Source organism: Capricornis sumatraensis, chromosome 1, assembly GCF_032405125.1.
Source record: "Capricornis sumatraensis isolate serow.1 chromosome 1, serow.2, whole genome shotgun sequence".
Lineage (NCBI taxonomy): Eukaryota > Metazoa > Chordata > Mammalia > Artiodactyla > Bovidae > Capricornis > Capricornis sumatraensis.
Window position 1 is genome coordinate 219830417 of NC_091069.1, and position 21226 is coordinate 219851642.

The 21226-nt window shown below is 39.3% G+C and overlaps 1 pseudogene; it reads right to left on the reverse strand.

Moving 5' to 3' along the window:
- Positions 1 to 10867: 10867 nt before the first annotated feature.
- LOC138076741 (gamma-secretase subunit APH-1B pseudogene) lies at positions 10868 to 21001 on the reverse strand (annotated as a pseudogene).
- Positions 21002 to 21226: the final 225 nt, after the last annotated feature.

Genomic DNA, 21226 nt, shown 5'->3' on the forward strand with positions numbered 1-21226 from the left:
GACTGTATAAAATTTGGTACTGTAAGAAGGATGTTGCTTTCTAAACCTAACATATGCATTATTGACCTCACTCTTATGTAGTAGGTGACAAGGAAATTTTTATTAGAGGGTGAGAAGATGAAGATCTATGTATACAGTGTCAAAATCTTTCGTAATACTGAAGACTAGCAAGCATAAAGAAATAGTTGGGAAACACAATGTTAATTGTGTGTGCTACTGGTCTCATTTAGCAAGGTATTATTCTAAAAAAACAGATGAGCTGAGTAAAGCATTCTGGCAAACAGGATCTACGGCCTTGCATTATTGGAAAAGTCAACTGCATTGAGATCCTAACTGTAAGAGAGACTTTACCAAGGCATTCAGAAATAAATGCTTTAAAAATCTCTCAAGTAACTAAATAGCTTTAAGGGAAAGGTAAGTTTAAGTGTATGATTTTCCCACTTAAATGCAAGGCATGACACCCTAAAACTCTCAGAAAAGAACATAGACAAAGCATTCTCTAATATAAGCAGTGTCAATGTTTTCTTAGGTCAGTACATCAAAAGAAAGAAAAGCAAAAATAAACAAAAGGGACCTAATTAAACATAAATTTTACATAGCAAAGAAACCCATAAACAAAGCAAAGACAGCCTATGGACTGGGAGAAAATATTTGCAAATGATGTGATCAAAAAGAGCTTAATTTCCAAATATACAAATAGTTCATACAACTCAATAACAAAAAAGACCCAGTCAAAAAATAGGCAGAAGATCTAAACAGACATTTCTCCAAAGAAGAGGAAGGGAAGGGAAAGTAGCTCAGTCGTGTCTGACTCTTTGCGACCCCATGGACTTTATAGTCCATGGAATTCTCCAGGCCAGAATACTGGAGTGGGTAGCCTTTCCCTTCTCCAGGGGATCTTCCTGTAATGCAGGAGACCTGGGTTTGATACCTGGGTTGGGAAAATCCCCTGCAGAAGGGAAAGGCTACCCACTCCAAAGAAGAGAGAGACGGCCAATAAGCACATGAAAAGATGCTCAACATCTCTAATTATTAGAGAAATGCAAATTAAAACTACAATGAGGTACCATCTCATACACCATTCTCACAATCAGAATGGCCATCATTAAAAAGTTTACAAATAAAAAAATGCTGGAGAGTGTGTAGAGAAAAGAGAACTCTCCTACATGTGGTGGGAATGTAAATTGGTGCAGTCACTATGGAAAACAGTATAGAGGCTCCTTAAAAAAAGTCTAAAAACAGAGTTACCATATGATTCAACAATCCCACTCTTGGGCATATATCTGGATAATCATAATTTGAAAAGATATAGGCCTCCCAATGTTCACTGCAGCACTATTTACAATAGCCAGTACATGGAAGCAACCTAGATGTCCATCAACAGAGAAATGGATAAAGAAGTTGTGGTATACACACACACACACACACACACAATGGAATATTACTCAACCACAAAGAGGAATAAAATAATGCCATTTGCAGCAACATGGAAGGACCTAGAGCTGTTTTACTGAGTGAAGTAAGTCAGATAAAGAAAGACGAATATCATATGATATTGCTTATATCATAAATATGATCACAAGTGAACTTATCTATGAAACAAAACCAGACTCTCAGACAACAAAACCAGACCCCTCAGGGGAGGGGGTGGTGCACAAGGGGTGGACTGAGCGTTTGGGATTGGTAGATGCAAACCTTTTCATAAAGGGCAGATAAACAACTGGCCCTTACTGCACAGCACAGGGAACTGTCCTCAATATCCTATAATAAACCATAGTGGAAGGTCGCAGTCACTAAGTCAAAACCCAACAGACGAAAACCAAAGAAGCCACATCACACGAGAGAAAACAAATATTGATGAGATATCAAAAAGAGCTAAAGCTGAGCAAGTCTTAACACTTATTGATCATCTGAATTTCTTCTTTTGTATGTTAGGCTTCTTTATTTTTGGTTGTGGCGAGTGAAATCTTTAACTGTGGAATGTGAACTCTCGGTTGTGGCGTGCGGGATCTAGTTCCCTGACCAGGGACAGAACCTAGGCCTCCTGCATTGAGAGAGCAGATTCTTAGCCACTAGACCACCAGAGCAGTCCTTGTACATTAGCTGTTTATACTCTTTGCTCATTTTTCTCCTGGGTATGAGTTCTTTTTCATGGATCTGTATATTATGGATATATATCTTTTATCTCTACATAGGCTCCAAATATTTCCCCCCATCCCCTACTTGTTTCCTAACTTGATGTTGTCATTTTTTTTTACCTAAAAGTTTTATTTTTTTCATGTGGTCCAATTTGTTAGTCTTTCACTTTATGGAAAGACTTTAAAAACTATTAAAAACTAGTTTAAAAACTTTAAAAACTATTTTCTCAGTATACCTTTCTTCTACATAAAAAACTATTTTTCTTGTCTAAGTGGCCCTAAGTGGGCCTCTAGGCCCTCTAGAATGATGAAAAAGAATGGCAGTGATAACAAACATTATTGTCTTAGTCCTATCTTTGACTAGAACGTTTCTAAAGTTTCACCAAAAATTAAATATTTACTGGAGGACAGAATTGTTTTGAGTATCAAATGACTTCATCAGCTCATAAGCTATGAAAAATAGCTATTACTTATTATTTGTCAAACCATTTAAATTCTTTACTCTGAATCTCCTTACTTATAAATAAAAAAATTGGACCTGGAAAATCTCTAAGCTTCTTTCCTGCACAGTCTTAAAATTCCATGATTAATTTTGAAAAGGTCATAAGTCATTTCATCAACCTAAATAAACAGCAATTCTACCTGTGGAATAAAACACATAAGCCCAAAGAACAGAGAAGCCCCTCCATCATCTGAGTAATTCATATTTAGCTTTGTAAAGTAGCCTGAGGCCAAAAAAAATGATCTTAACTTTGGTATGTTTCCAGTTACTTTATAAAGCTGTTTGGCAACTTTTACTAAAGGAAAAAATATGAAGTTGAGAGGAAATGAAAGTTGAACAATGATTGGAAAATCATTGGTGAATATGGCAATACCCCAGTTTCAAAAGCCAGTTGCAATCTGGTCAGTTTGGCATGAAAGCAAGTTTATTATTATTATAATTTCCCACTCCAATGGGTGGAGACTCAGTATCTGGGACGTAGAAGTTGGGAGAAGAACCAAACTGGAAATAAAACCACAGTTCCCCATGACCTACAGAGATACAAGAAGCAAAGGGGGGAAGAATATATGCTCATGGGGAAAGCGATTAAAATTCCCAAAGGCAGAATGGAGAAGCCGCCAGAAAAGATGCTGAGCGGAGGAGCAGACAAAGATCGAGAAATTGGCAGGGAGTCAGGAGAGAGACAAAGCCAGAAAAGAACACACAGGGACTGAAATGAGTCAGACTCTATAAAAGGAGTTCCAGTGAAGGAGCACGAAAGCGTGTGTGTGGGCGCCCGGGACAGAGGAGGTTGAGAAGAGCAAGGCAAGGGTCAAAACGCAGCAGCTTCAAAGATAAAAGCTCCTTGGAGAAGTTGCCTAGAGACGAAGACCTGCTTTGCAGACTTTTCTGAGAACAGACCGGGAATGCCCAATACACTGGAATACATGATATCATCTAAACTCTGCAAGGCAGAGGAAACGTAGTTGAGGTATAAAGGGGTTGAGAGCAGTGCCCCCTGCACTGAACCAGATTAGGCAAAGGCTATATAAGGGTAAAGGCTTCCCAAGTGGCACTAGTGGTAAAGAACGTACCAGACAATGCAGGAGACGCAGGAGATGCGGGTTAAATCCCTGGAATCCCCGGAGGGCTAAGATCCCCTGGAGGAGGGCATGGCAACCCACTCTAGTATTTTTGCCTAGAGAATCCCATGGACAGAGGAGCCTGGCAGGCTACAGTCCATAGGGTTGCATAGAGCTGGACACAACTGAAGTGAATTAGTGCATACATATGATGGCAGGTGGGATCGGGTGAGCAGTCAGTGAAATCACTTTCCCCTTGTTTTATATGTGGGAACTGGGCTCTGAGATCAAATGGAAGCCCATGTACCAAATGCATAGGTATTTTAAAAGTTGCAAATCAAATTATTAAACTGTTAATGAAAATGTTCTATCTGCCTACCTTGACAAAATACCTTCATAAAGATACAGAAAGGCCAGGTTCACATTTAGGATTCTTGGACTTCCTGGGGTTAGCCAGCAGATGGCAGTATTTGGAGAGCAGACCAAAGGCCCAGGGCCTTGATCTATATCTTTCTCACCCAGACATCCATCCTTCTCTCCCATCCTTTGTTTTGTCCTGTACCATAAGGGCCTTGGTTGCAACTCCAAACCCCAATCCCCATCATCATCTCAAAGCATCATGTAAAATAACTACATTTTGCTCATTCCTGAGGCCTAGGTGTTTCTGAGGAAGAAAGAATAGACTTGTGGAAAGGATAACATCATCCTTAGATGTGTATTTGGGCTGCTTGGCAAGGAATTCCAGGTACTGACCAACTAGAGCATGGCCTGAGGGCAGGTGGGCAGGCCTGGCTTTGTTGCCTCCCTCATCCATCAGAGCGGGGAGGGCCAGAGACAGGTTCCTGACATCCCTAGAATGTGAGGATCAGAAGAGGTGCCCTCATGCCCAGGTCTAAGCTACTTCTCTTTCTGAACCTTGTAAATTAAGCCAGGAGTTCTTATCCCTGAGATGGGGAAAACAGTTCCTATTAGAGCAAATCTCCTCTGTGAACTAGCAGAATGCCTGGAAATGTGTTAGAGAGGCAAATTCTTGGTGCCCATCCAAGACCTAACTAATCAGAAACTTTGTGTTTGGTGCTCAGCAATAACAAGTCTTCCATGTGATTCTGATGCATGCTGAAGTTTGAGAAGTACAGATTTATGAAAACTTGTTCTCAGCTGAGGCTGCAAAACACTACTTTGAGTTTTTTTTTTTTTTTAGGGTTTTTAAAATTGTTAAGAAAACAATGGAAAGCAAATTTAGGTACCAAGAATTTAACCTTGCTAGTATTCTCTCTGCAATTTAACCCATCTTATTCTCCGTTAGTTCATCTCTTATTTGATATTTCATTTGTTGATTCAAGTTTTCCGGCCATCTTTAGCTTACATTGGGTTCCAAAGGCTCTCTTGGTTTCCATCTGCTGACCATCAGTCAAATGTTTGTCATCTACAGTGATGAGACGGAACCAAGCATTGACATGTCGACCAGTCTTTTGAAAGAGGAAATTGTCTGCATTCAGCTGCATATGGAGCTTAAGTTGCAGCACACATTAGTATAGTACAAAGATATACGTTATATAACTGAATATTTTGTTATTTTCACCAGGCAAATACTGATTAATTTCCATTAAGACTTTGTGGCTCCAAATTAGTTCTCACCTCTCTTCCTTCCCTGAGGATATCATCTGAGTGCTTCTCAGCTCAGGCCTGGTTGATACTGGGCTTCCGAACACTGCACAGCATGGGAATTATGTCAGTGTACTGATTGTGAATGCCAAGCTGACAAAACAGGGGGGTGGAGAGGGCAGACACACTCACATGCTTATTCTTCAGCAACCATATTGTGAAATGTCACATTCCACCTTATGTCTGAGAGTAAAGAGCATTATTTAAATTCTCTGACAAGCTATGGGCATGTGTGTCTTCCTGAGTCAAGAACTGGATGCAGCTGAATACACACTCATATTCCTCTTACTTATTCATTTTTTAACATAAAGAAATGAAAACTCAGAGAGGTTAAGTAACTTATCCAAGCTCACACAGATATTGTGCAATTGAGACTTGAACTTTCTAAAGTATTACCTCAGATTTTATACTCTTGATATTATTTTTGACTCCTTAATTTTCTGCGTATTCTTAATAGGCAGCGTTATTGTTATTATTTAGTCACTAATAGGCAGAGTTTGGAGAAGGCAGTGGCATCCCACTCCAGTACTCTTGCCTGGAGAATCCCATGGACAAAGGAGCCTGGTCGGCTGCAGTCCTTGGGGTCGCTAAGAGTCGGACACGACTGAGCAACTTCAATTTCACTTTTCACTTTTATGCATTGGAGAAGGAAATGGCAACCCATTCCAGTGTTCTTGCCTGGAGAATCCCAGGGATGGGGGAGCCTGGTGGGCTGCCGTCTATGGGGTTGCACAGAGTCGGACACGACTGAAGTGACTTAGCAGCAGCAGCAGGCAGAGTTAGCTCTGGGACATTTTTTGAAAGAGCCAAAATTTTGTCTTGTTTCTGTGCTCCCTTTACCCTTTCTCCTGGTAATCTCCTTCCCAGAAACCCAAATCTCCAGTGTTCTTGGTGTATCCAAGCATGAACATCTAGTTGTGCACTTGTTGACCACTCCAGGGCTGTTTTTGTTAACTGGAAAGATGGCTGACACTTCAGACTGTGTTACAGGGGCTCTACTTGGTGGTGATGATGGGAGTGACAGAAAGTGTACATATCAGCTCTGAAGATTTCTTTGTGAGTCCCAAAGACTGGAGGTTGGAGAGTCTTACCATTTGCCTGGCAGGGAAGATAAAATTATCTTGAATTTTCTAGAAACTTCCAGATGAGACCAAACAAAAGAAAGTAGCAAGGAGCCAAAACAGTGCTTCCTTGGTTCCTTTACATTTTTTCTTTTATTCCCCTCTTCAACCCTGTGCTGTCGTCAGAGAATAAGGGAGACCCAGCTGCCTGGTTTTCTTTGGCAGGTTCTTGAAGCAGCTTTTTAGTCTGTCTTGTTCTCTCTCTCCCCAGCTGACCCCAGAAATGCTTAATTTGGCTATGTGAAAGTCGTGCTAATTTTAGTCATTTATGCAATCATTTGCCATTTATGCCAAATTGCCGGGTAATACTACAGTGATCGTGCATATCATTAACTATGTGTCACATGAGCCTGGTGGTGGCTTTTATTTGATTATAACACTAAACCATGCCCAGGATTCTTAGACTTCATGGTCTGTTGCTTTTACAATATTGCCATCAAATCTTAAAAATTTGAATGTTGCCACTAAGGGGAACTTTGATGGAACATATTTCTTCTCCTTCCAGACTCAATAATGTAACGTCCAAATTGACAGCATGTCTGTCATTGCCATTTTGGGGGTTTCTAAATCTACCTTTTTGCCCTCACAATGTTAACTGACTCCACAAATTCATCCTTTTGAAATATTTCAAAAATAATCTTTAAAATTACACTTTAAAAAAACAAGGCTCATTTAGTTTTCCTATTGGATCTGGTTTTTCTAAGTTCACCATAAGTATTTACCCAAATATGCATAATATTAATACATACAAAATAATAATTTTTCTCCTCAGAATATAAATAATTACTTTTATCATAGGAATTATACCTTAAAAGATTTATACTAAATATTAATAGTGCTTATCTTTAACTCTCATATTATGGTTATCTTTTACCTTCTTTAATATTTTTGGGTACTATAATTTTTAACAACAAGCATGTTGTAAAATTTATCTTCAGAAAGTAAACATTCGTTTAACATTGGAATGTTTCTTGGGCATATGTTAAGCTGTAATTTTCTAGTTGATTTGTTTTAGTATTAATTATGTACTTGAAGATTATCTTTAGCAAACACGTGATATTTTAACCCTTAGGTCATTTTACTTTGGGGGTACAACCATATGCTTAATATCTTGTAACTTACGTACTAAAAAGCAACCAAATTCTCATCCTCTATGTCCAATAACTTTTAATTCAATTCAGCAAATTTCGTCTCTATTCCATGCCCAGACATATCATGGGCCCAGATTTAGTCCACCATTGGATTCTTCATCTTTTTTTAATACTTGATTTTACTTATCATTTTAAATTTATTCTAACATACTTCACATTATTATGGGAAGTGGAAATGTATGGGAAACAGCAAGATTTTGCCTCAATATACCAGTTCTTGCAAGAAAAAGGCCACTGTTGTTCTGAATGCTTTATGGCTAATTAGGAGCCAATAGCTGCTGCTCTTCATTTTTTCCACATGGTGTCCTGTTCATATTCTGAAGTGCTGTGGAAACAACTGTCAAAGGCAGGGCACCCCAGCTGCCAGGGGGCAGTTCATCTGCCATAAGAAGAATGACAAGATTCTGACTTACAGTTCAATTCCAGATTTTTCTTAAAGGCAGGAGAGGGGAGAATGGGGGGAAACAAAGAAGAGTGAAGCTAAAACCAGGCTACGGTGTATACTTATGTTTTGAAAAAAGTTATCTACCAAACACAATTTCACAAATAAAAATCCTTTCCTTTTAAGCTAAATTACTGAGCTGGATTTTGCACCTGTCTCTCTTAACTGCTGAAAAAGTCCCAAATGGAGATGACATGACTGATGGCTTTTATCCATTGCATCTCCTGAGTTGGGACAAAAGAGCCACCTCCTGTCAAAGTCATTTGCCAAGTTTTAGACAGATTATTTAAAAAGGTCTGACTTGAATCCTGTTTTTGACTTTGACTGCAATGATCACATTGGCCACTAGACAGAGCTGTTTGTCTTAATTTTGAACATTACAGAGTTTAGAATTTTCAAGAGAAGTAGAAGCAATGAAAAGAGAAAACTATAAATAAGAATATGTTTTATGAGAGAGGTACTCAAGTACACACTTAGTGCCCTTTTCTCTGCTGGTAGTACATAATTTCCAGATTGTTCTTCATTATCATTCAGGAGGCCGCAACTCAGTTCTCAAACTTCCACTCATCACCAGGAAGATTTCAATGGCTAATAAAGAATAATCAGCATGTATTATGCAATTTGTTCCCTCTTCTGTAGTACAGTGGCTAAAGTCACAGTGACATCCTAGATCCTGAACTTTTTCTGGAAACTTCTTGGTAATTTATTCTCTGCTCTTTTCTATGAAGACTGTTTATTATTTTATAAACATACATTTTGGAATTATAATGGTTCATATTATTGTATATATTATAGATTTTACTCGCATAAAATACATTGAAGAATTGAAAATCACTGCCATTCACAAAGCACTGAGCCCAATTCACAAAGCACTGAATTCTGGGGTTTGGTTAGAATTACAGCCTCAAGGGGTTCTGCTGAGGAAGGCCCTAAACAAAGAACCCAGAAGCAGGCCCTTAACCTGTATGTGTGTGTGTGTTAGTTGCTCGGTCTTGTCTGACTCTTTGCCACCCCATGGACTGTAGCCAGCCAGGCTTCTCTGTCCATGGAATTCTCCAGGCAAGAATACTGAAGTAGATTGCCATTCCCTACTCCACTTAATCTGTATACATGTCAGTACTTTTTACTTTGTGAAGTATACAACCCCATGTGACCCCAAACAAAAGTTCTCAAATGTGATCTCTGGCACAAGTAGCATTTGTTAGAAATGCAGATTCTCTAGCCCCATCTCAACCCTACTGAATCAAACATTCTAGGGAAGAGATCCTGTAGTCTGTGTTTTAATAAGTCTTTCAGGTGATTCTGATGTAAGTTAATATTTGAGATCTGTTGATATAGAGAAATAGCTTTCAAATGAAAGAGAGAAATCCAATTATTAAAAAATAAGTTTGGTGAAAAAGAAATAATATATGAAGCAGCAAAAAACACCCAAGAAGCTGTAATAAATGATCTCAAGATATAAGAGGATGCTCCGAAAGGTAGCTTCTAGAAATTAAATACATGATAAATATTTAATACAAATAATTAAATTTATTAAAATAGATTATATACAAAATAAAATAGTTTAATTAAAATAAAAATTCAAAGAAGGCTTTGAAGATAAAGTTGCAAAAAGTATCTATAAAGCTTTAAAAAACAAGAGATGAAAAATTGGAAAGAGTAGATAAGGAATTTAAAGGATAATAAAAGACCCTCAGAATCTACATAATAGGAGTTCTGCAGACACATATGGAAAATTTCTCAGAGTTGAAATGTGTGAGTTCCTCAATTGAAATAGCCCACACAGTGTGCAACCCATGAGAAAAACCCACAATAAGGCACATTAATGTGAAAGTTTATAACACCTGGTGAAAAAGAAGACCCTAAGAGTTTGAGAGAAAAGTCAAAAGTCACACAGAAAGAAAAAGAAAATCAGAATAGCATCTGAATTTGCACAAGCAACACTGGAGTTAGAAAACTAAATAGAGCAAAATCTTAAAAAGTTGAAATGAAAATAAATTTTAGTCAAAATACTGTACCCATCTAGTTAAGAATGTACAAATTTGCAGGCATGTGACAGCTGACAAAATTAATCTCACCCTGTTTTCTTTCTTATGATGCAGCTGAACTAAATGCTCCAAAAAAAGTAAGCAAATAAATCAAGAAATAGAAAAATATGGGATTAGGAAATAGTGGATCCAACAGGAAAATGACTAAGGATATTCTAGTATAATAACTATGCAGCCAGCCTAGAAAAGGACCTGTCAGATTAGAACAGGAAGTCGGAGTGGGGTTTCTAAGGAAAAAAAAAATTGCATTATTTGATCATCTGGAAAATATCAAGAAGCATTGGAAAGATCTATCACATTAGTGATAGATCATAGAAAACTAAGCAGATTAAAAATGAGGCTATTACTAACTTTAGGAGAAAACAGGAAGTTAATATAAGAGAGAAAACATAATGCACATGGTATTGTGGTTAGCTCAGGAATTAACAATATTTGTTCCATCATACACATGTAAATGCTCACTTCCATCTAAACCACAAATTACCAAAAAAAGAGAAGAAAACAGAAACCAACAGACTATATGATGAAAAACGTTAGAATTAAGTGAAATTAAATAAAAAGAGGTTTAAAAAATAATTTGCATTAATTTTATACCATTCTGTGGTTCCATATTCAGATACTGAACTCAACCAACTTCAGTTGGGAGTCAGTAAAGAACCCAGTTGAAATGGGCAAAAAGGTCTCAAATAGGCCCAGGATTACAGTGATTCTTAAAGTGTGGTCCCTGCACCAGAAGCACTTACACCATCTGGAAGCTTGTTAGAGATGCAAATTTGGGGGCCCATTCAAGATCTCCTGAATCAGAACTTCCAGGCTTGGGTGCCCAGGAATAAAAAGTCTTCTGGGGGATTCTGATACACGCTAAAGTTTGAAAAATACAGACTTGTGAAAACTCATTCTCATCTGGGGCTGCAAAACACTGTTTAGAGTTGATCAGGGTTTCTAAATTGTTAAGGAAACAAAAGAAAACAAATTTAGGTACCAAGAAATTGACTGCACTTTACTAGCGTTTTCTCTGCAAGTTAGTTCATCTTATTCTCCATTAGTCTCTTATTTGATATCTGATTTATAATTTGGGGAGTAAATGTTAACCTTTACTAGGTGAAAAATTGAGTACATTGCCTCGACATTATCTAATGATTACTTGTCAATCCTTTGTCTAGATATACAAGATATACAAGACCTCAAACAGAATCCCTAATGTAATTATTCTGAGTATCCACACCACTGTATGACTTACACCACTTTGAACAGTCCAGGGTTGCTGACCTCTTCTTGATGTATATTGATTGACCATCTTATTGGCTGACTTGCAGGGAACCAGTGCACATGCCTCATCAGTGAGAACAGGTTTGGAATTCTGTAGGTTGTTCTCTTACAGAAGAGTTTGGCTCCTGTTTTTCTAAGAAAGTTGAAATTTTGCTAACAGTTTTGACTTATCTAATAATATCATGCTCTTAATATTATAGTTGTGGTACTGAGCAAATGATCCCAAACTGAATTCATAACCTTTTCTGTGCAAACCTTCCCCATTTCTCATACTTTCAGGTTAGCGATTAGAACCACCATCTGACTGGTTGGTCAGGCTACAGACATGGGGACTGCCCACTAATTCATTCAATAAAAATTGAGTGCTTACTACATCCTGGGTATTCTAGGAACTGGGGATACAATAATGAACAAAACAAGACAAAAACTCCTTCCTTCACAGAGCTTACATTCTAAGTGATAACCAAAATATTATTTCTAATAACAAAAAAATAAGTAAATTACTCTATACCATAAATCAAAAAGTGATGGGTAATAAGAAGAAAACTTGGGATACTGTCACAGAGGTTGGAATGTTTAGTAGGATGATGATGAGAAGCCTCACTGAAAAGGTGATATTTAAAAAAAGACTTGAAGAAGGCACGGGTATGAACCATACTGGTATCTGGGCAGAACAAAAACAAAAATTGTAAGGTAAGCTCATGCCTGGAATGTTTGAGAAGAGCAGGATATTGGAGTGGGTGAGGTAGAGTGAGCTGGCAGGAAGGCAGGAGGGGGGAATCCACTGAGGCAACAGGGCTAGGGTTGGGATGTGTTGTACAGACTTTTTCATCCTTGTGGCCCACTGTGAAGATTTTAGCTTTCATTCTGCGTGAGATGGAAGCCACTGCAGGGTTCTGAGCTGAGGAGTGACATGACCTGACTCATCCGTTGAGAGGGAGGAATTCCCATCTCTTTCACTGCCCCAGACAATTGCCATTGACAATCAAGTCTATTTCCTCTCTATTTCTCAAATCTGTCCTATCTTTTCCCCCCATCATCACTGTCAGCACACTAGTCCAGGAAGCCTTAATTTCCTACTTGAGTCATCTCAGTAGCTTCTTAGTAGATTTCCTGCCTCTGTTTTCTTCCCTCAAATTCATTCTCCACAGTGTATCCAAAGTAACCTCTCTGAAAATTTCATTGATTTGCACCTGTTGTTAAAGCTATCAATAGCCTTGTTTCTCCTGTAAATAAATCCTAAACTCAACATGACTTTCCATGGTCTGTTTCCCAATCTCTAGCTTCATGTATCCTCTTGTCTCCTTCATAGGATACACTCTGCCCATATAAACTCATATAAACTTCATTCCATGAGAACATGATGTTTTCCTGTTTCTGAAACTTCACAGATCGTTATTACACAGAGACTTCCCTGATTTTATTTTTTTTTTATTTATTTTTTTTTTTCTTTCTTTTTTTTTTTTTATTAAATTTTAAAATCTTTAATTCTTACATGTGTTCCCAAACATGAAACCCCCTCCCACCTCCCTCCCCATAACATCTCTGTGGGTGATCCCCATGCACCAGCCCCAATCATGCTGTATCCTGCGTCAGACATAGACTGGCGATTCAATTCTTACATGATAGTATACATGATAGAATGCCATTCTCCCAAATCATCCCGCCCTCTCCCTCTCTCTCTGAGTCCAAAAGTCCGTTATACACAGCTGTGTCTTTTTTCCTGTCTTGCATACAGGGTCGTCATTGCCATCTTTCTAAATTCCATATATATGTGTTAGTATACTGTATTGGTGTTTTTCTTTCTGGCTTACTTCACTCTGTATAATCGGTTCCAGTTTCATCCATCTCATCAGAACTGATTCAAATGAATTCTTTTTAACGGCTGAGTAATACTCCATCGTGTATATGTACCAAAGCTTCCTTATCCATTCATCTGCTGATGGACATCTAGGTTGTTTCCATGTCCTGGCTATTATAAACAGTGCTGCGATGAACATTGGGGTACATGTGTCTCTTTCAATTCTGGTTTCCTCGGTGTGTATACCCAGCAGTGGGATTGCTGATTTTAAAATTTGGATTGGTTTACCTTGGTTTTTTGCTCTTATATCACCCTCTACTTTCCTTCCACTGAATCTGCCGTTCCATATTCCCATTGTTTCATTACCTCTTTCCCCATTCTGCCCTTTGGCTTGGTGAGGACTGTCTGTCTTGCTCATTTTATCTCCAGTGCACTGTTTATGACACATAGAAAATCAGGGGTGAATGGAGAATCGATGCCAAAACTTCCTGATGGATGAGAACATTTTAAGGCCATTAATAAACTCCTTTTTGTTATAGCCAGGAGACACTCAAATATTTGTTGTATGCATGAAAGAAAGAATCAACAAACGAAAGATTTTTCTCGATCCTTTGTGTTCTGCTTATTTTCCGCATTGTCCAAATGCGCCTCAGTAATACGTTGTGTCGGCTCCCACTGGTCATATACATATATGGAGTAGGTAATGGCTTACACAGTGTAACCCGGTGGTTTTGCAAACATTCCTCACCAGGAATCCATCCCTGGAGGCAATGATATGAGCAGCACTGATTCCGGCCACCTTTGGACACATGATCAACTTCAGAAGACTCAAACAGCAATGACCTAAGTGGTGGGCAGCAGAAACAGTGACTTTAGGGGAGGTCGATAGTTTCCACACACAAAGAAGAAGCTTGATAATGGGTTCCAACTATAGTGCCATTTCATTTTTTTTTTAAGTTTGAATTGAGCAGAAGCCTCAGCACTGAGTGGATACTGAGATTTGTTCATGAGTACATCTAGAAGACCCTTAGATCTTCTAGCAATAGGTGGGCAGTTTTGGAGAACTTGAGATTCCTCAGTTATTACTAGATGGGCATGCATGATTTCTGTCTTTGCCATTAACTTGTCGGAACTCGAACGTTTTATTCTCAGCCTGCTGTGACCTAGAGAAACACAAGTTACTATCTTATAGGTAGTACCATTGGACTCCCCAGCAAATCATCAACCTATGAAAAAAGGAAAGCTAAATGTATTAAAACTTGCTGTAGCAAGGGAGACCACCACCTTACCAATCCCAGCAGTGCCTCAGAATATGGAAGTCAGAAGTTGTCTAATTTTAGGGCTTTGGGGTCTGAGCTCAAAGTAGTTTTGAGGTAGGTCTTTCAAGACAAAGACCTGATCTGGACTGGGCAACGTTTGTAATGTACTAGTTTGGAGTTAGTAGACCCTATGACACAATGGTCTTGAAACAAGCCTTCACGAGGAAACTTTGTATGATAAGCAAGCATTTGCCAAGGTGAGAAGACTCTTGTTTCCATTAATTATCTGTGGGAAATTTCCTGAAGCAAACAGTGAGTTTTTTAAAATTGGTTTATAGCTTTATCTTTCCCAGGCAAAGTTTCCTGGAATAAACAACTAATTCATGTTGACAGAGCTGATCTATATTCTTTTGTTTATTTATTTTTTTTGGTGACAAACAGTCTTTTTATTGTTCGCTGGAAAATACTATTGAATGCATTGATTTGTGCAAGCTATATATGACATAAGAGTATAACTTAAATGAAATGATAAATATTGCACATAAAGACAGTGCCCACTCCTCTGAACACTATATTTAATGGAATGAAGTCTCTTATTAAATGAGAATTTAAAAGCTACAATCATAAAGTAAAGCGTTCTAAGCAAAGAAGTTTAAAATTCTTTAGTTGTGACATCTAGTTTGTCTCTCTTGCTAGGAGTGGTGGGGCCCAGTGAAAACTTAGCCAACAAAAAGCCAGCACTCTCAGGACCTCTTCCCAGGAAGCACGCTGCTGGTGCCCAAGACAGGCTGGCGCCCTGGCTTCCCTGGAGCCCTCAGGCCCACTCTGACCATTAGTCCCTGTGTATCTGTCACTCTCAGCAAACACTGAAAAGTGATTGACAGCAAAAATACAATATTGGGAACAAAAGCCATTTTCTATTTTCTATACAGTCTACAGACACCATTTATTCCTTTCAGCTATGTGTTCACAAAGATGCTCTAAAAGAGGCTGCTCCTATTATATTGCCAGATAGGCAGGCCAGGATCAAAGGTAACAAAATTCCAGCTTCAACTCCTAACTCGAATGAGTTAAAAAAATACAAATTTATTAGAGAGTCAAAATCAATCTCTATGAAGTACAAGTCAAGTGCTGCAACAATATTCACTTTCCAAGGTCAACTTGGAACATAGCCACATTTTCCTTCAAACTGAGAAAGCTCTGTATGGAGACGAACACAAGATTAACACCATCACCTCCTCTCCAAACACTGTCAGGGCTCAGAAAACTCATCACAAGTAACAAATGCAAAAAAAAAAATAAATAAATAAATAAAGCACGTCTTAATATATACACAGCAACAAAGGAAGACTGCTCTCCTCCTGGGTTTCCTTGGCATTCACTCAATCAAGGATTAGCCAACAATTTCCTAACCTAAGACATTAGTCTCACCATCAAAGAAAATTTTCTTGTCCAAGATGTTTTTTTAAATGATATTTCACAGTGGTCCAGACTGCTTACTTAAGTTTAAACTACTAATGCACAGGGGACATTCTCTGAGCTCAAATATGAGTAATACTAATATTCTTAGATTTTTCTAGACTTCACAGATCCACAAATGTTTTATCAGACTATTCATTTAAGAGAATCGTAAGTCAACAGTAATAAACCAACTCTACATTTTTCTTACCCTGTTTATCAAAGAACACCATGCTCCAATAGGAATGAAGCCTAGTTCAATAGGTATCTTATTCCCTTCAACTCTGCACAATAAATGTCACTGTTTAGTCTCTATGCCTTTGATCCTTGTATGACTCACCTAAAGAAAATCTTGTATAAAAGTGGAAGACAGCAAACCCCAGCAGGAGCAGTGGTATTAGTGCTCAAGTAGACTTTAGGGGAATAACTGTAATTGCTTATGGAACTGTTTACAGCCTTGCTAGAAACCTTACTCCTCTTGAAACCCTAGATCAAATAATTTGAATTATTTAAACATAAGAGGGGATTTCATTGATAAAGGTCTAGTTTATGTGTAAGGTTCTGGTCCCTGGACAGATGTGCAGCTAGCCCAAATTAACTGGCCATGTTTCCATTTTAAACATGTCCATTATTCTCCCCCCACCATAATTCTTCCATCCCTCATGTCACTGGTGAGCCCTCTCATTGCTGCTTCTATTTCTTTTGGCTGTTCTACTGCACATACAAGCTTCACCGAGTTCCCACTTGAATATGCAGGGAATTTCCATTTCTCACAGAACATCAGCTCCCTAGAAACCATCAACTTGGAACAATTTCTAATTAGTAAAGGCACAATTCTCCTTTATAAAGGAAACCAAAAGTGACATTTGGCAGTTGAACAAACATCTTATGTGCTAAGTCACTTCAGTTGTGTCCAACTATTTATGACCCTGTGGACTGTAGCCCTCAGGCTCCTCTGTCCATGGGATTCTCCAGGCAAGGACACTGGAGAGGGTTGCCGTGCCCACCCCAGGGATGGAATGTGCTTCTCTTACATCTCCTGCATTGGCAGGCAGGTTCTTTATCACTAATGCCACCTGGGAAGCCCAAACAAACATCGTTGATATTCCTAAAAAGTGAATGCTGTATGTGCTACCAAAACCTAAGGGCATTTACCATATCTAAAGAGTATACGGATTATGTAAAAGCATGAATATGGTATTTTAGGACATATTTCCAGTTTTCCACTATACCATTTGGATGGAAGTGTTAGTCAGTAATACAGGACAAGCTAAAAGTGTGAACACCACCCTCCTGGCTTCTTTTCTGCCCAAATTTCCACTAGCTTCCAGTGAACCCTGTCCCAGGGTAATCACTTGGCAAACCTACAGAGCTGCTCAGAGATAAAACAGTGGGCTTCACCTCAATGAATCCAGCAGCCAGCATTCAGCAGGTAAATGCTGTGTGGGGACGCACCCAGAAAAGACTAAACAGCAGTTAAGTTCAGTCGCTCAGTCGTGTCTGACTCTTTGCGACCCCATGGACTGCAGCACACCAGGCCTCCTTGTCCATCACCAACTCCTAGAGTTTAGCCAAACTCATGTCCATTGAGTCAGTGATGCTATCCAACCATCTCATCCTCTGTCATCCCCTTCTCCTCCCACCTTCAATCTAACCCGGCATCAGGGTCTTTTCCAATGAGTCAGTTCTTTGCATCAGGTGGCCAAAGTACTGGAGTTTCAGATTCAACATCAGTCCTTCCAGTGAATATTCCAGACTGATTGCCTTTAGGATGGGCTGGTTGGATCTCCTTGCAGTCCAAGGGACTTTCAAGAGTCTTCTCCAACACCACAGTTCAAAAGCATCAATTCTTCGGTGCTCAGCCTTCTTCACAGTCCAACTCTCACATCCATATACGACCACTGGAAAAACCATAGCCTTGACCAGATGGACCTTTCGGCAAGGTAATGTCTCTGCTTTTGAATATGCTGTCTATGTTGGTCATAACTTTTCTTCCAAGGAGTAAGCGTCTTTTAATTTCATGGCTGCAGTCACCATCTGCAGTGATTTTGGAGCCCCCCAAAATAAAGTCAGCTACTGTTTCCACTCTTTCCCCATCTATTTGCCATGAAGTGATGGGACCAGATGCCATGATCTTCGTTTTCTGAATGTTGAGTTTTAAGCCAACTTTTTCACTTTCCTCTTTCACTTTCATCAAGAGGATCTTTAGTTCTTCTTTGATTTGTGCCATAAGGGTGGTGACATCTGCATATCTGAGGTTATTGATATTTCTCCCAGCAATCTTGATTCCAGCTTGTGCTTCATCCAGCCCAGTGTTTCTCATGATGTACTCTGCATAGAAGCTAAACAAGCAGGGTGACAATATACAGCCTTGACATACTTCTTTCCTGATTTGGAACTAGTCTGTTGTTCCATATCCAGTTCTAATTGTTGCTTCCTGACCTGCATACAGATTTCTCAGGAAGCAGGTCAGGTGGTCTGATATTTCCATCTCTTGAAGAATTTTCCAGTTTGTGGTGATCCACACAGTCAAAGGCTTTGGCATAGTCAGTAAAGCAGAAATAGATGTTTTCTGGAACTCTCTTGCCTTTTTGATAATTGAACAGATGTTGGCAATTTGATCTCTGGTTCCTCTGCCTTTTCTAAATCTGGCTTGAACATCTAGAAGTTCACTGTCCATGTACTGTTGAAGCCTGGATTGGAGAATTTTGAGAATTACTTTGCTAGTGTGTCAGATGAGTGCAATTGTGCAGCAGTTTGAGCATTCTTTGGCATTGCCTTTCTTTGGGATTGGAATGAAAACTGACCTTTTCCAGTCCTGTGGCCACTGCTGAGTTGTCCAAATTTGCTGGCATATTGAGTGCAGCACTTTCACAGCATCATCTTTCAGGATTTGAAATAGCTCCACTGGAATTCCATCACCTCCACTAGCTTTGTTTGTAGTGATGCTTCCTAAGGCCCATTTGATTTCACATTCCAGGATGTCTGGCTCTAGATGAGTGATCATACCATTGTGATTATCTGGATCATGAAGATCTTTTTTATATAGTTCTTCTGTGTATTCTTGCCACCTCTTCTTAATCTATTCTGCTTCTGTTAGGTCCATACCATTTCTGTTCTTTATTGAGCCCATCTTAGCATGAAATGCTCCCTTAGTATCTCTAATTTTCTTGAAGAGATCTCCAGTCTTTCCCATTCTATTGTTTTCCTCTATTTCTTTGCACTGATTGCTAAGGAAGGCTTTCTTATCTCTCCTTGCTATTCTTTGGAACTCTGTATTCAGATGGGTATATCTTTCCTTTTCTCCTTTACCTTTAGCTTCTTTTCTTTTCACAGCTATTTGTAAGGCCTCCTCAGACAACCAATTTGCTTTTTCGCATTTCTTTTTCTTGGGGAAGGTCTTGATCCCCATCTCCTGTACAATGTCATGAACCTCTGTCCATAGCTCATCAGGCACTCCATCAGATCTAATCCCCTGAATCTGTTTCCCACTTCCACTGTATAATATTAAGGGATTTGATTTAGGTCATACCTGAATGGTCTAGTGGTTTTCCCTACTTTTTTCATAGGCACATAAATTCCTGGTTTTATAATATCTTCCCAGGAAGTCAGGAATAATTGTTTTTTTAGTTAAAGAAAATGAATCTATGCTCAAAATAATGTAATGCTTCAAAAAAGCAAAATCTATAAGGGAAAAACTACAGAAAAATACAGTTTCACAATCAATAGCTTACTTTGGTTAAATTGGCATAGTAAGTCAGTGCAATTTTGTATTTATAAGCACATCCTTTCACATTTTCAGAAATCAGAGTACTGTGAAGTGAAAAAGTTCACAGAGGTGATAGCCTTTTAGCCTTTTGTGACTTCAGAACTCAGAAAGATGAAGGTTAACCAGGATTTGATACTCAGATAGTTACTTGCTCAACACAGACTGGAGACAAACTCAGTCAGGGGACAGCTGAACATCTCATTTTTATTTACTTACAGAATTCTCAGATAGTTCCTACTTGGACATCAGTAGTTTTCCACCTGGATGCACATCAGCATTATCTGAGAAGCTTAAAAAAATTATTAAATACCAGATCAATTAAACCTGGAGGTGGAGCCCAGAAATCAGTACTCTACATTTTACCAGGTGATTTTGACTTGCAGCCAGACTACATACCACTGATGTATCCTTTTCAGAAAGTTGTAGCATGAAGGCTATATCATATCTAGCCAGCTTTGTTTTTTCCAAATTTCACCAGGAAAAGGGATTTATAGAAAAAGACACAGTTGTGCTTCTTCTAAAGATGCAACTTACCATTTCAAAAGTGCTGGTCCTTGGAGGCTGTCTGGAGCGCTGGTTGAAGAGGAGCACGTCCTAGTCTTGGCAGAGCAGGCAGCATTTCAGGCTTTGGCAGAAACGGAGAATGGCCAGGTGCCCGTGAGAACCGGCATGATGCACATTGGCACCAGATTTAACCCACAGTGAGTACTCCTGAGGCTTGGGGCTGACACCAGCAGATGGGTGAGAATGACAAGAAGCATGTACCATTTTTTCTTCTCACAGGCACTTCCAAAAACACGATGCTCTAGAACACGTGCAGCAATGTGTCCACCAGTGTCATGAAAGCTGAATTTCCGAAGCACTGGAGAGGGTCTCAAAGAATGCCTACTGTGCCTGGCCCCAGAGAGTCAGACAGAGTATTTACAGAGGAAAATGCTCCACTCATGATTTCAAAGCCCAAGCCAGAAACATAAGCCAGCAGTCCGTAGAGGGTGCTCTCACCTGGGTTTATCCTCTTCAAGCCCTCACTGGCTTAAAAAAAAAAAAAAAGTTTATAACATGCAAACCGGCACATTTCTTGCATAAGGACAGACTAACACTCCGAATATCGGCAGACATTTCCGCACTGGTCCATCTTTGATGTCAGTAATGACTGCTATCATAAACCAAACAAGGGAGGAAAGCAGCAGAGACACCGACCAGAAGAACTCTGCGATGAGGAGAAAGTTGATGTGCAGTGGCGTTGGCCATGGTGAAGAGGCAGAACTGGAGCACAGGTGCAAAGGCAAGTGCAGCTCAGAACAAGGCCGCCGTCATGGCAACCGTAGAAGCCTGCGGGCGGGGGTGGGAGGGGGCGGTGATGGGCGGCTCAGCCGATCCGTATTCTTAATTAAGCCATATTAACACAGATGGTCTCAGCACTCATACCTTTTAATTGCTCTCACTCTTAAATACTTTGGGACGTTTATGTGTCCAAGTAGTTTCCAAGGACAGGTTCCAAAAAGGAGAGAGGATGCAGTTATAAAGCCTGACAATTGAAAG